Raw genomic sequence first — 12759 nt, 5'->3', positions numbered from 1 at the left:
TTTGCATTGTCGCGTATAAGGTACTTCGGTATCTTTGCGTACGTCTGATAGAGATAGAAGTCGATGTCGTCCCATTGCAAAGTATTCTCTCATCGCATCCTGCTTGTCGCATGCCACGTCATCAAAGATAAAGAGAAAATTCGAAAGCGTCATCGCTCGGTGGAATAAGGTCGCTGTTATTGGAGAATGTAAAATAACCGATTTCCTCGATCGGTGCTAATAAATTCGCCAGGTATCGATATTTATTGTTGCAGCGTTTTCGAATACACGTACACCTTCTCGAATCGTACGACGTGCGAACTTTTCAACAGGCTTACCAACACGTTCGTCTTGTCGCAATTTGACAATATTTATTTGTAGACGACAGCACGTATAGATGCCGGTAGCATGTTGCCATTTGTGCATCTTTTTATCGGTTTGCACTTTGCCGTCAAGATTCGTCATTTTGATCGCCCGCGACTGGCGCGAACCGCATATTTTCTCTTTCCACAAAATACTGAAAACGATATCGCGAGCGGACCTATTTATAAAGCTGCGTAGAGCGAAATCGATCAGTAATCAAAATGTTTCTCGTAGTGTCGGATGATCTCTCATAGTTTAACCAAAAGAATTACATACCGAAAATTGTACTGCTGCGAAAGTTTGAAAATTGCATAGATCTATTGTGGGACAGATTACCTGAACATATACGAGCAGATTCAAAGGTACGACGATACCGTCGGTGCCTGAAGCATTACAATTTACCGAGTCATCAACGCATATCGACAATCCAGCGCCATTGATAAAAAATTACAGCGAATGTCGTCGAGAGACTTGTTAAATCGTGCGATAAACATAATGTACTTCCTTTTGAACTACATATTCCTGGATGTCAGTTTCGCGATTTGGGAACGCGATTGGAGAAACGATTGGCTAGAGGTAATCAAGGAATTCATTCATTGGATGCTGCGTGTTGCGAGCACGACATAGCGTATTCGCACAGCAACGAATTACACCTCGCTGAATTACACGCGACTGACAATATACTCGCTGAGAAGATGCGGAACCGTATTACCGCGAGTGATTCGACTCTCAGAGAGAAAGCCGCAGCCACAGCAGTTTGGGCCACTATGAAGGCCAAAATGAAGATTGAGTGTGAAAACAAGAAAGAAGAAGAAGAGCAAGCGGATACTTCCGACAGCGAAACGCGGCGGAATCCTGCCTATTCTATCACTGCTCAGCATTCTCGGGTCATTGGTGATGCTGCAGGAATCACCAAGGCAGTAAATGATAACAAAGCAGCGTCAGCTGAAAGAACTGCAACGTCATAATCGCATCATGGAAGATCGCGGGATTTATCTCACTCGCTAGAAGTGCGGACAAGACGTCGCGCGTAAAAAAAAAATCGATGAAATGATAAAAATGTTGAAGGGAGTAACTACCGATATGCAATTGCAACAACTTGCAAACTATATGTACATTCCATATTATAGAGGCATTTTTATGCGTGCTACATTGTCACATCAAAACGAGAGTGTAAATCTGGATGCCGAGGGACCTGGTACGCATTGAGTAGCGTATGAGAAAAGAGGGAATCGCGTCATGTACTTTGACAATTTTGGCAATCTTCGACCGCCGAAGGAACTTAAACGGTATCTAACAAACAGTGTAATCAAGTACAATTGCACGCTTTATCAATATTACAATCAGAACAATTGCGGACAGCTTTGTCTACAGTTTCTAACGGTTAACAAGCAATTTAAGGATCGACATTGCGCTGTTTAAATCAGTGCTCGTTTGAAACATGTCACTAACGTTTACGCTGATCGGCAAAAGCAGCGTCCTCGCCGTGAGCTACTTTCCAGCGATAGATTTAGGTGACGGCGATTATGAGCTCAATCTGACGGACTTTGAAACGTACTATACTCCAGCCAATGTAAATTCAACAAACAACAAGTTTTACTATGGAGGAAATTCCCGAAGGATCTGCATGATATAGAGCGGTATATGAAGCGTGAAATTTTATGTTCTCACGATGCGAAGGGCAAGGAGGATAAAGAGTTCGCGCTGGTTATTCGCGCCAACAACAATACGATGAGAAGTGAGATCAAATGCGCCTATCGGATAAATTTTGCAAAATCTCACAACATTGGCTCGCTGCTGGGATTTTCGTCGAATCGCGTGCTGGAGCCGCGACAGTGGCACGAATCGAACATGCCGATAAATATCAACGTGAACATCATATGTATCGAGTTCAACGTGACCGCGAGTGCGTACAGCAACAACAGGTGCGTGCACACGATACATGAATTTTCGCCGAGCGTGCCGCCGAGATATCGGAAAGACCAACGCCGATCATTTACCTTCCGACCATTGTACGGAGTATTACGGATCTGACGATTCGCGTGGTGGACCAAGACGGTAGATTGCTTGATTTTCGAAGAGAACAGATAATTAGGTTTCATGTACGGCGGTGCTAACGTGAGTGCTAATGCTTATGTTAAACGAACAGCCGAAACAGACGGAGAAATACACTTTTTATTGTAAAGGCTACATCTGAAAAGAAACTCAGTCAGAAAGAATAATAAAGATAGTATCACTTGGGTTTTATTTTTGATTTTGATAGTAGAATTTAACTTAGCACCGCAGTTGATATCAATTCTTTTATACAAATGATACATATCATTATCTTAAAATTCATTATTTATTTAATTTGGCATGGTATAAAGAAATGGTATTTAACTTTGCGCTAGTTCTTGATCAAATCTTTTAAAGGAATGGTACATATCATTAAAGTTAATATTATTTATATAATTTTTGGTATCCGAATTACATGGAATTTAACTTGGCGCCAATTGTTGATATCAAATCTTTTATACGAATGATACATATAATTAGAGTTAAGTAAATAACAAGAGACAATAGCATTTGTGTTTTACTTTTTAATTTGATAGAATTTAACTTGATTAATATTGGGATTTTTATTGCTGAATAAGATAAAAATACAGAGCTTGGTTTCTGGCGCGTGCGAACAATAATAAAACAAAAGGTTAGGTTGGTACGAGAAGGGTGCTCACGCCATCTGTCAGGTAACTGATATAATAATAAACAAGAACACGTGATATACATATAGTGGGACTAACGGCATACAATCAACAATTAGTTAAGATTGTAGCATCTAGGTTTTAATTTTTCATTTGATATATTAATTTTTTTCGAAGAATAATAATTTTTCAGAGAGAATTAAAGTTGTCATTACTTAGGTTGGAATAAGAAGCCCTTCAATAAAAATATCCTTGAAGAAAAAATCTCAATTGGATGACCCGTCTCTTCCTTGACTTCCTGAATCACTTTCTTGAATTCTTCGACAAGTTCCTTCTTTTTCAGCATAGCAACTTTCTTGTATCCTGAGCTCTCGTCAACAAAGACAGCAAAATATTTGCAACCACCTGCCGATTCAATTGAAACCTTCCCACTAAGGTCGCAGTGAATTTTTGCACTTGGCTTGAAATCCTTATTAACGATTTCCTTGTATGGTCCTTTGGTCATTTTTCCAAAAATACAGGCTTCGCAGAAGAAATCTTCTTTTCCAGTTGCACAATATCCTTTAGATTCTAATAGAGCTTTGACCTTGTTTTTTCCTGCATGTCCAAGTCGACGGTGCCAAGTTTCCCATGATGCGGAGATCTCCTTCTGAGCCGTGCAAACCTTAGCTGGTTTCTCGACTTTGATCAGCATCTGATACGTCGAGTGTCCTTTTTTAATACCACGGACAATCACCTCGCCTTTTGAATTCTTTACAACAACCTCTGACTTACTAAAAAGTACTTCGTAACCAAGGTCAGTCGTGGCTACAATAAAGAAAAGATTGAATGGTCCAAAATCAGGAACTAACCTTACATCCTTGAGACATCTCGGCACCCACTCTTTACCGTTATGGACTGTTACATTTATTTTGCCAATAGCCGTCGCCATTAGAATCCTGCCATCCCCTATTTTCACTTCTTCCGGAGGATCCAATGCCTTTGATTCTACAAACCAATCACTATTACGAGTAATATGGCTGTACGCACCTGAATCACCGATCCACTCATCAATATCTCCTAATTGTTGTTTTGCTGGCATTGCCACACGATTGCTAGACGAACGTCCTTCTGAGCTCGTGTCTTTCTTCTCGGATGGGCAGTCACGAGCAAAATGTCCAAAACCTTTGCAGTTGTGACATTGTAGCTTCTTTCGGTCCTTTTTCCAGCCTGCTTTCTTCTTACCTTTGAAAACTTCTCGATCTTTCTGATCTTTCTGACCAGATAACGCTACACCATGATTTCTGGATGACGTCACGTTAACGTCACGTTCGACATCTAACAATTTTGCTTGTAATTGTTCCACCGTAATGTCCTTCGTAGGACAAATCCGCCATACTTGCTTGAAGTTATCAAACTTTTGCGGTAGACCACGAACAATTTTTGTAATAATCATTTACTTTTCGATGTTTAATTTTTGTGCCTTGAGCTTATTTTCAATGAGCATAAGCCCTGAAATATACGACGTCACAGTCATATCGTCTTTCCAGTGATAGTCGTTGTATGCTTCCAATGCAGCTAGCTTCGTCGTGTTTGAAACCTCGTCATAATGTCCCACGAGAGTCTTTCACATATCAGCGGATGATTTACAGGCGACCACCAAATTAAAATGTGCATCATCGAGAGATTTACTTAACAAAGACCTCGCCAAAGCGTCCTTCTTTTTCCAATCAGCCAGTGTGGCATCCGTTGGTTGCTCTCTCGATCCATCAGCCACATCAAACACATCGTTTGCTTCAAGATGAGCCTGAATTTCAAAACGCCAACGAACGTAACTGCAGTTGCGTAACAGACTTCAAGTTTATTTCCATCCTTGCAGATTCAAGCGATGTTACTTGGACCTCTGTCTTCCTTGCACACTATCACTCTCCTTTTTTTTTATTTATTATTATAGCCGTTCACACTCCTGGGCCCATAACCTATTGGGATTTTTATTGCTGAATAAGATAAAAATACAGAGCTTGGTTTCTGGCGCGTGCGAACAATAATAAAACAAAAGGTTAGGTTAGTACGAGAAGGGTGCTCACGCCATCTGTCAGGTAACTGATATAATAATAAACAAGAACACGTGATATACATATAGTGGGACTAACGGCATACAATCAACAATTAGTTAAGATTGTAGCATCTAGGTTTTAATTTTTCATTTGATATATTAATTTTTTTCGAAGAATAATAATTTTTCAGAGAGAATTAAAGTTGTCATTACTTAGGTTGGAATAAGAAGCCCTTCAATAAAAATATCCTTGAAGAAAAATTAAAACTTCTGTTAATTGAATTGGATACTTAGTATTATATACAAAGAGCCGGTTTCACCTCAATTAAGCCGAATCGGTGATTAACTGTCAATCATAAGTGAACTAAACAGCAAACATAAACACACTTAGTTAGTTTTACGGCCAATTATGTAATTGGCGTTAGTGAAAATCGGCCCAAATGATTCTTCACAAAAAGCATGCATGCTTTGTTTACTTTTTTTTAAAAAGGTAAGTTCGTACAAATAACAAGAAATAGTACCATTTGTGTTTTACTTTTTAACTTGAACTTAACTTGATTAATTAAGGTTATAGCTTGGTTTTAATTTTTCGTTAAATACATTCACTTTTTTTGAAGAGTAATAATTTTTTACAGAGAATTAAAATTGCCATTACTTAAATTGGAATAAGAAGACTTTTAATATAAATATCCTTGGAGAAAAATTAAAACTATTATTAATTAGGTTGGATACTTAAATTTTATTCGAGAAGCATATTTTTAGCGCCTTTTTTTTATCTTTTCTTAAAAAGGTTTTCTGTTACATTAAAAAGTAATTTTATAAAAGAAAGGGAGATATTTGAATATGTATGACATATATCATATATTTATAAATGTTTATAAATATTTATACATATTAATGTGTGAAAAAGTTTTTACTAGATGTTGAAACATGCAACGCAAACCGTGTATAAATATATATGTGTGTGTGTGTGTGCGTGTGCGTGTGTGCGCGCGTGTGTGCGCGCGTGCGTGCGTGTGTGCGTGCGTATGTGTGTGTGTGTGTGTGTGTGTGTGTGTGTGTGTATACATGTATATATATACACATATATATATATATATATAATTTTTATAAATAATAGTATAATAAAAATGTATGGGAACGGATTATACAATATATTAATTCCGAATTCTTCTCAGGCGCATATATTTGCGATTTTATTTCTGTAGAGTTTGTTTCATTGACCTTTTCTATTCTCTGAGTCTTCATTCTATAATTCTATTCTTGCTTTTTTACGCAATGGTCCCTGATTAATTTTACTGATCATTGTGTCGTCTACAGGAACGTTAATTGTAGTTTTAATAGTGAAAATGTCATTTTTATTTTTGTGTAAAATAGGCAGGATAATATTAGCAGAATAATCGATGAACAGGGCTACACCAATTTAAACAAGAAAATTTTTATAATTCAATAAAGAATAACGATTTAAAATTCAGCATTAATGTTCTGGCATTACATCTCAGAGTTCTACTGTTTTAAGAATCTTTGTGATATCGCTGGATTTTATAATTGTATTTAGTACTCAATTTTTTCAATTAATTTGAAAAATTTGGATGATCTAACTTTAGATAGCAGTAAAAGAAACATGAAGCGTGTATATATCTTTTTTACATTGAATTCACTGTATCAATCTATTGTATATTTGAGAAAAAATTCACGGTATGATAGACCTCATATGATTATTATGTGACTTATGAATTCGACTAACATTAAGTTTTGATATGAAGCTGTTTGTATCTAGGCCATTTCCTGCTGCAATTCCTTATGTAATTGTCAACGTGCAAGTACAACATGCGTTTTTTATATTTTAATTTGTGAACATCTTGCATAGTTATTGTAATATTTTTAAATTTATTATTCAACATTGAAAATGATCCAATAGGGGTCGAAACGTCTGTACAAAATTTATAATTAGATTGTTGAAAGTAGTTTTATTCATATAATAACTTGAGTTCATAACCTATATTATATTATTTAAGAAAATTTTTCAATCAAATAACAGAATATTAAATTTCTATAAAATGTCAGTTTGTTTGTAATATGCAAATGCAATAATTAAATATAATATATTTTTCGTACCGTGTTCTACTTTTGGATTGACATTCTCAAAAATTTGATTAACAATATTGATTCTTTTATGTATCATAACCATCAATCTTAACCGATTTCCTAAATCTTGTACTTGAGCAAAAGTTCCAATCAGATAAATCATCTAAGCTTTATTTAAGCTATCATTTAAGCTTTGAATATCAACTCCATTTCTGTATGAATAAATGACATATTAGAACTGAAATAATTTACACTACATATACCATTCACATAATTATTAATTTTGACATTTATGTCAATATAAATTAATGCTAGAGAATGATTTGAGGGAACTTACTCTTCGATTTTTTTCAAGACGACTCTCACATAAGATTGATTTAGTCTCTTATCATGCGACGCTGAAACGCTTGTTTTCTAGCATCAAGAAATATCGAACCTAACTTTGTAATCTGTAGAGAAGAGACAATAGATTTCTGCCATGTATTACTATGTACTACATGTTATTTATTTTGGAATTTAAAATTCAACATATTTAATTATTCACATAATATTATTTAGAATAAAATCTTAATAAAATGTACTCATTCGACGCGTTTTTACTCAACACGAAAGAAGCTGGCAAAAAAAATGCGGCGGTTTGCTTTATACAAATTCACTGCTTTAAAAATAAAAATCTATTGCTTTAAACACACAAATTCTTTGCATTAGCAGTGAATTTGTGTTCCGAAACCCATCGAAGAAAAAATGTTGCGATCTTTCTATGACCAGCTGTACAGTGCGTTACACGAATGCTTGGGGTTTGATTTTAGTCATTTATCCGTATTCATAGTTAGGTCTTATATTTAAGGCTTTCTTAAATTTATCTTCACTGTACGAATTATTCCATTGGCTGTTGAGCATCTAAAAATAAATTTAAGGAAGTACCCAGTAAACGAGAATGGATTCAAATGAATTGATATGGATTTAGATATTCAGAAATATTGATTCATTTAAAATAAATGCTTTTCAGTTCTGAATGCATTTTTATTCATTTATAAGAATTGCATAGAGCATATTTCTATACCTTTCAATCTAAAAATAATATTAGCTTTTTCTGTGGACACAAACACAATTGTGAATACTGTTCAAGTCAAAATTTTGAATAGGAAAGCAGTTTTTCCATCCAATTACATCCAATTGAATCTAATTGAATCCAATTGAATCCAATTAAATAAAGAAAAAAAGTATTCGTTATATACGAGGTCTGTTCAAAAAGTATCGCGAATTTTGAATTTCCGCGGGTTACGTATATTCGATTTTCGATTTTTTTGTGGCGTTATGTTGGTACTCATGTCTCTCACTTATGCCGACAAGTTCGGCCATTTTGAATGTTCAATTAATTTTTGACAGCTGCTTTGCTTGCACGTGTTTTGGCTCGTCTTCGATTTTTGCCTATTCCAAAAAATGGATCAAAGAATCTGTATCAAATTTTGTGTGAAAAACAAAATTAAGTGCGCGGACGCATTCCGAATGTTGACTGTGGCATATGGTGAAGCTACCTTGGACCGAAGCAACGTTTATCGGTGGTACAAAATGTTCTCAGAGGGCCGAGAAGATGTGAACGACGAAGAGCGTGCCGGACGCCCGAGCACGTCAACAATAGACGAAAACATTGATGAAGTGAAGAAAATAGTATTGGCCGTCGAATCACCGTTAGAGAAGTTGCTGAGGACCTAAACATATCGATTGGCTCATGCCATTCGATTTTTACCAATGATTTGTGTATGAGACGGGTCGCCGCGAAATTCGTACCAAAATTGCTCAATTTCGACCAAAAACAGCATTGCATTAACATTGCTAAGGAGCTGTTGGACTCTGTCCGCGACGACCCAAATGTGCTCCAGAGGGTCATAACTGGTGACGAATCATGGGTTTATGGTTATGACGTGGAAACCAAAGCTCAATCATCCCAATAGAAGCTGCCGCACGAGCCAAGACCGAAAAAAGCGCGCCAAGTTCGGTCGAATGTAAAGGTTTTGCTTACAGTTTTCTTCGATTGCAAGAGCGTGGTGCATCATGAGTTCTTGACACAGGGTAGAACGGTCAATAAGGAATATTACCTGCAAGTTATGCGCAATTTGCGCGAAGCAATCCGCCAGAAACGCCCGGATTTGTGGAAGAACAAAAATTGGCTTTTGCACCATGATAACATCGTTGCTTATGCGCGAATTTTTGGCCAAAAACAACACTAATAATGCCGCAGCCACCGTATTCCCCAGATCTGGCCCCCTGTGACTTTTTCTTGTTCCCGAAACTGAAGAGGCCCATGAAAGGACGACGCTACGCTACGATTGAGGAGGTAAAGACGGATATAAGACGGTCGAAGGAGGAGCTGAACAAGATCACAAAAAATAATTTTTTTAAGTGCTTCGAGGATTGGAAAAAACGTTGGCACAAGTGTATAATATCTGATGGGGATTACTTTGAAGGGGAAAATAGATATTCATGAATAAATAAATAATTTTTGAAAAAACACAAAATTCGCGATAGTTTTTGAACAGTTTTTGACCTCGTATATATTTAAAATACGCATTCGGACAGAAAAAAATTTCAATTCATTTTAATCCATTCTCGATTGCTGGGCATCAATTTAATTCTACTGACCTTATTCTTAACATGGTGCCCTGAAATACTTTATGATTAGACATCTGGGATTATTTTTTTGTGCATGTACTCCAATAAACTCCACTTCTCGTCACAAACACTGCGTTGTTAACTATTCTTTCGCTTATATTTTATTGCCTCTGTAAGAAAAACGGACCACAAAGTATATTTTCTTATTGGCATAAATGAATAAAAATGCATTCAGCATTGAAAATTTATTTTAACATTTGTGAATCAATATTTCTGAAAATCTGAATTCATTTTAATTCATTTCAATCTCGTTTGCTGGGAGGAAAGTAAATCATAAGTTGATGTAGGTTTTTCTTATTAACTCGAGACGCATTAGTCCAACACGTAAACAACGTATGGAACAGATTTCGCGACCGATCTGAAATATGCCAGCACCAAGCTCAGTCAATGAAAATCAGATTACAACGGGTGATTGATAACAATGGCTTCTGAATTAATTGTTCTATTGTGTTATAAAGACGTTATGTGTTATATGTGTTATGTTTATTTATGTAAATAAAAATATTATGTGTTATATTACATTTATTACAGGATGTATCTGAAATAATGCCCTAATCATACAGTACTATTCCTAATAAAAAATTGAATTGAAAAGTTCTCTATTATTTTGCAATTTTCGCAATATTTTTTTTAGTTATCCAATGAGCAAAATATCTAAAAATCGTCGTATAAGTCAACTTTAAGACATCTATAAGAGTTCTTTAAGAAACATCTTCAAAATATTTCACAAAGAATACTGAATGATATCTTAAAATTGTCATATATCGATTTTATCCGTTTATTCGACAATCTTTCGAAATTAATATCTCGTTAACTATTGCGAAAATTGCAAAATGGTAGAGGACTTTTCGATTTAGTTTTTTATTAGGAATAGCACTATATGATTAGTGAGTGTTATTTCAGATATACATCCTATATATCATATTATATTATATGAAATTGATTCATATTTTAAATATATCTATCCATCAACTTGTATCTCCAATGTCTGTTATCAAACATATAATATATATAAATATGTATAAATTACATCTTTATACAAATCTTTATTCAGCAATAAGAAAAACCTACGTCGACTTATGATTTACTCTCCTAAGCATCAATTTAATTTAAGAAAACATCAATTTAATTTGAAAATTGATTTATTGTATTCATTAAAAAAGATTTATTTCGATAAGATGATACGAGTACATTTCATATGTAAAAAGGAAAGAGAAAAAAATTAGATATTCTTTAACTTTTCTATTTTCCTTTAAAATATTATATTGTAGTTTATAAAGTTTCTAAAGTTTAAAAAAATGTTATAAAAAAATGTTATAAAGAAACTTGAAAAATATATTATGCATAATATAAAGAAAGTATATAGAATGTTTTATATAATAATAATTACTATCAAAGATTAAGGAACAATGTTTTTATTTCGCTTCGTGTGAATAAAATTTATTATCTTTAATTATTGGTGCAATCAATTACAAGATTTGCAAGAACACAAATAATGTTAAAAATTTCATCGGCTTTACTTATGAGATAGATGCAGGCATTGTAAATCTCCTAAGATTTGAAAGTTTTTAATCTCTGATTGCTCCTTTCAAAGCACTCGTGCTGTTGCAATATTACGGATTAATAATGCATTCGCTTTTAAAAATTGTTTTTGTCTTTTAGAAAAAGAGGTCTGACAAGTTTTATATCATTTAGTTTACAAATATCGTCAATTAAAAACCCTTTATCTGTCATAATTGCAACTGTTTTATTTAATTGTTTAATGATTTTATTTTGCTCGAATATTGATTTATCAGAAGCACGTCCACCACATTTACTCACAAATGAGATCAAACCAGCTGATGTTACACCAGTTATAAATTTAATTGTGTAATTACTTTTGTAACGCGAGAAAGTCTATTTTTAGAGGTTTCCTTGTGCACAGATTTTACAAGAGTTTCAATTATATTGAGCAAATCAAAACTATAAATGCCAGTTAATGTACTTAATTCTTTATCAGAAGTGATAATACTTGAAAATTTTTTTGACAAACATGTGATCACTTTGAACTTATACTTCTACATCCTTTAAATTTATTAAGGAAGTTTTGACACTATTTTCTTCTACTATAACTTCTACAGAACGTTCAGGTTTATCAATTAGTCTAATTACAGGCATTGCTTCTTGTTGTTCTTGGATTTTGATTATCAGTTGTTTTTTCGAAAGCAGTAATCCGCATTGTCATGTCTTTTTTCGATCATGAATTTTTTACTAATAATAGTTTTATACGAGATCTTTTAAGTCATCTTTCTTCTCTGCATTTTGCTTGAATTATTTTTTGCGGACTGACGTCTTTTTTCGTTAATCTAATGAATAGATTAAGCAATGGAATGCTTGTTTTTTTTAAATGATATAAACTTGCATCTTCTAAAAAAATATGTTATAATAAGACTAGTTTTTTAATAATTTAAATACTGAAGAATAATAACGTTACAAAAATGACAATTATAATGATACTTACTTGATGATATAAAGTCTTCTTTCGTAAAATGAAGAGAACACACCTTCCATGAAAATAGAAACTTTTTTTCCTATTTTTAATACTTTGATTCATGTTCGATGATCAATTGCTTCTTCTGTATCAAACTTATTTTAACCTAACGAGATTTTTGTTCTCTTGAGAAAAATGAAAAAACTCTAACAGTGCTATAGAACCGAGACTGATGTAGCCAAAGACACAACAAAAAACTTTACTTGTTCGCGGTGAAAATTTCATGATTTACTCACTTTGCAATTTGTATTGCAATTTTACTAAAATTCAACTAACAAAGTTACCTATCCGCACTAATTTCGATATCTCCCGCCAAGTAGCATAACGACACATCGAATTTTCCAATACTTAGCATTGTTGTATTACAGAAACATGCCAGTTTTTGAGAATGTCTCTCCGTCACAAATCTT

The 12759-nt window shown here is 34.3% G+C and overlaps 1 pseudogene; it reads right to left on the bottom strand.

The window, feature by feature from the left end:
• Nucleotides 1-11145: 11145 nt before the first annotated feature.
• On the bottom strand, nt 11146-12412 carry LOC147908792 (uncharacterized; annotated as a pseudogene).
• Nucleotides 12413-12759: the final 347 nt, after the last annotated feature.

Source organism: Acromyrmex echinatior, chromosome 8 (assembly GCF_024713525.1).
Source record: "Acromyrmex echinatior isolate Ae372 chromosome 8, ASM2471352v2, whole genome shotgun sequence".
Classification (NCBI taxonomy): Eukaryota; Metazoa; Arthropoda; class Insecta; order Hymenoptera; family Formicidae; genus Acromyrmex; species Acromyrmex echinatior.
Note: the sequence above shows the minus strand (reverse complement) of the source record. Positions and strands in the feature narration are given on the sequence as shown.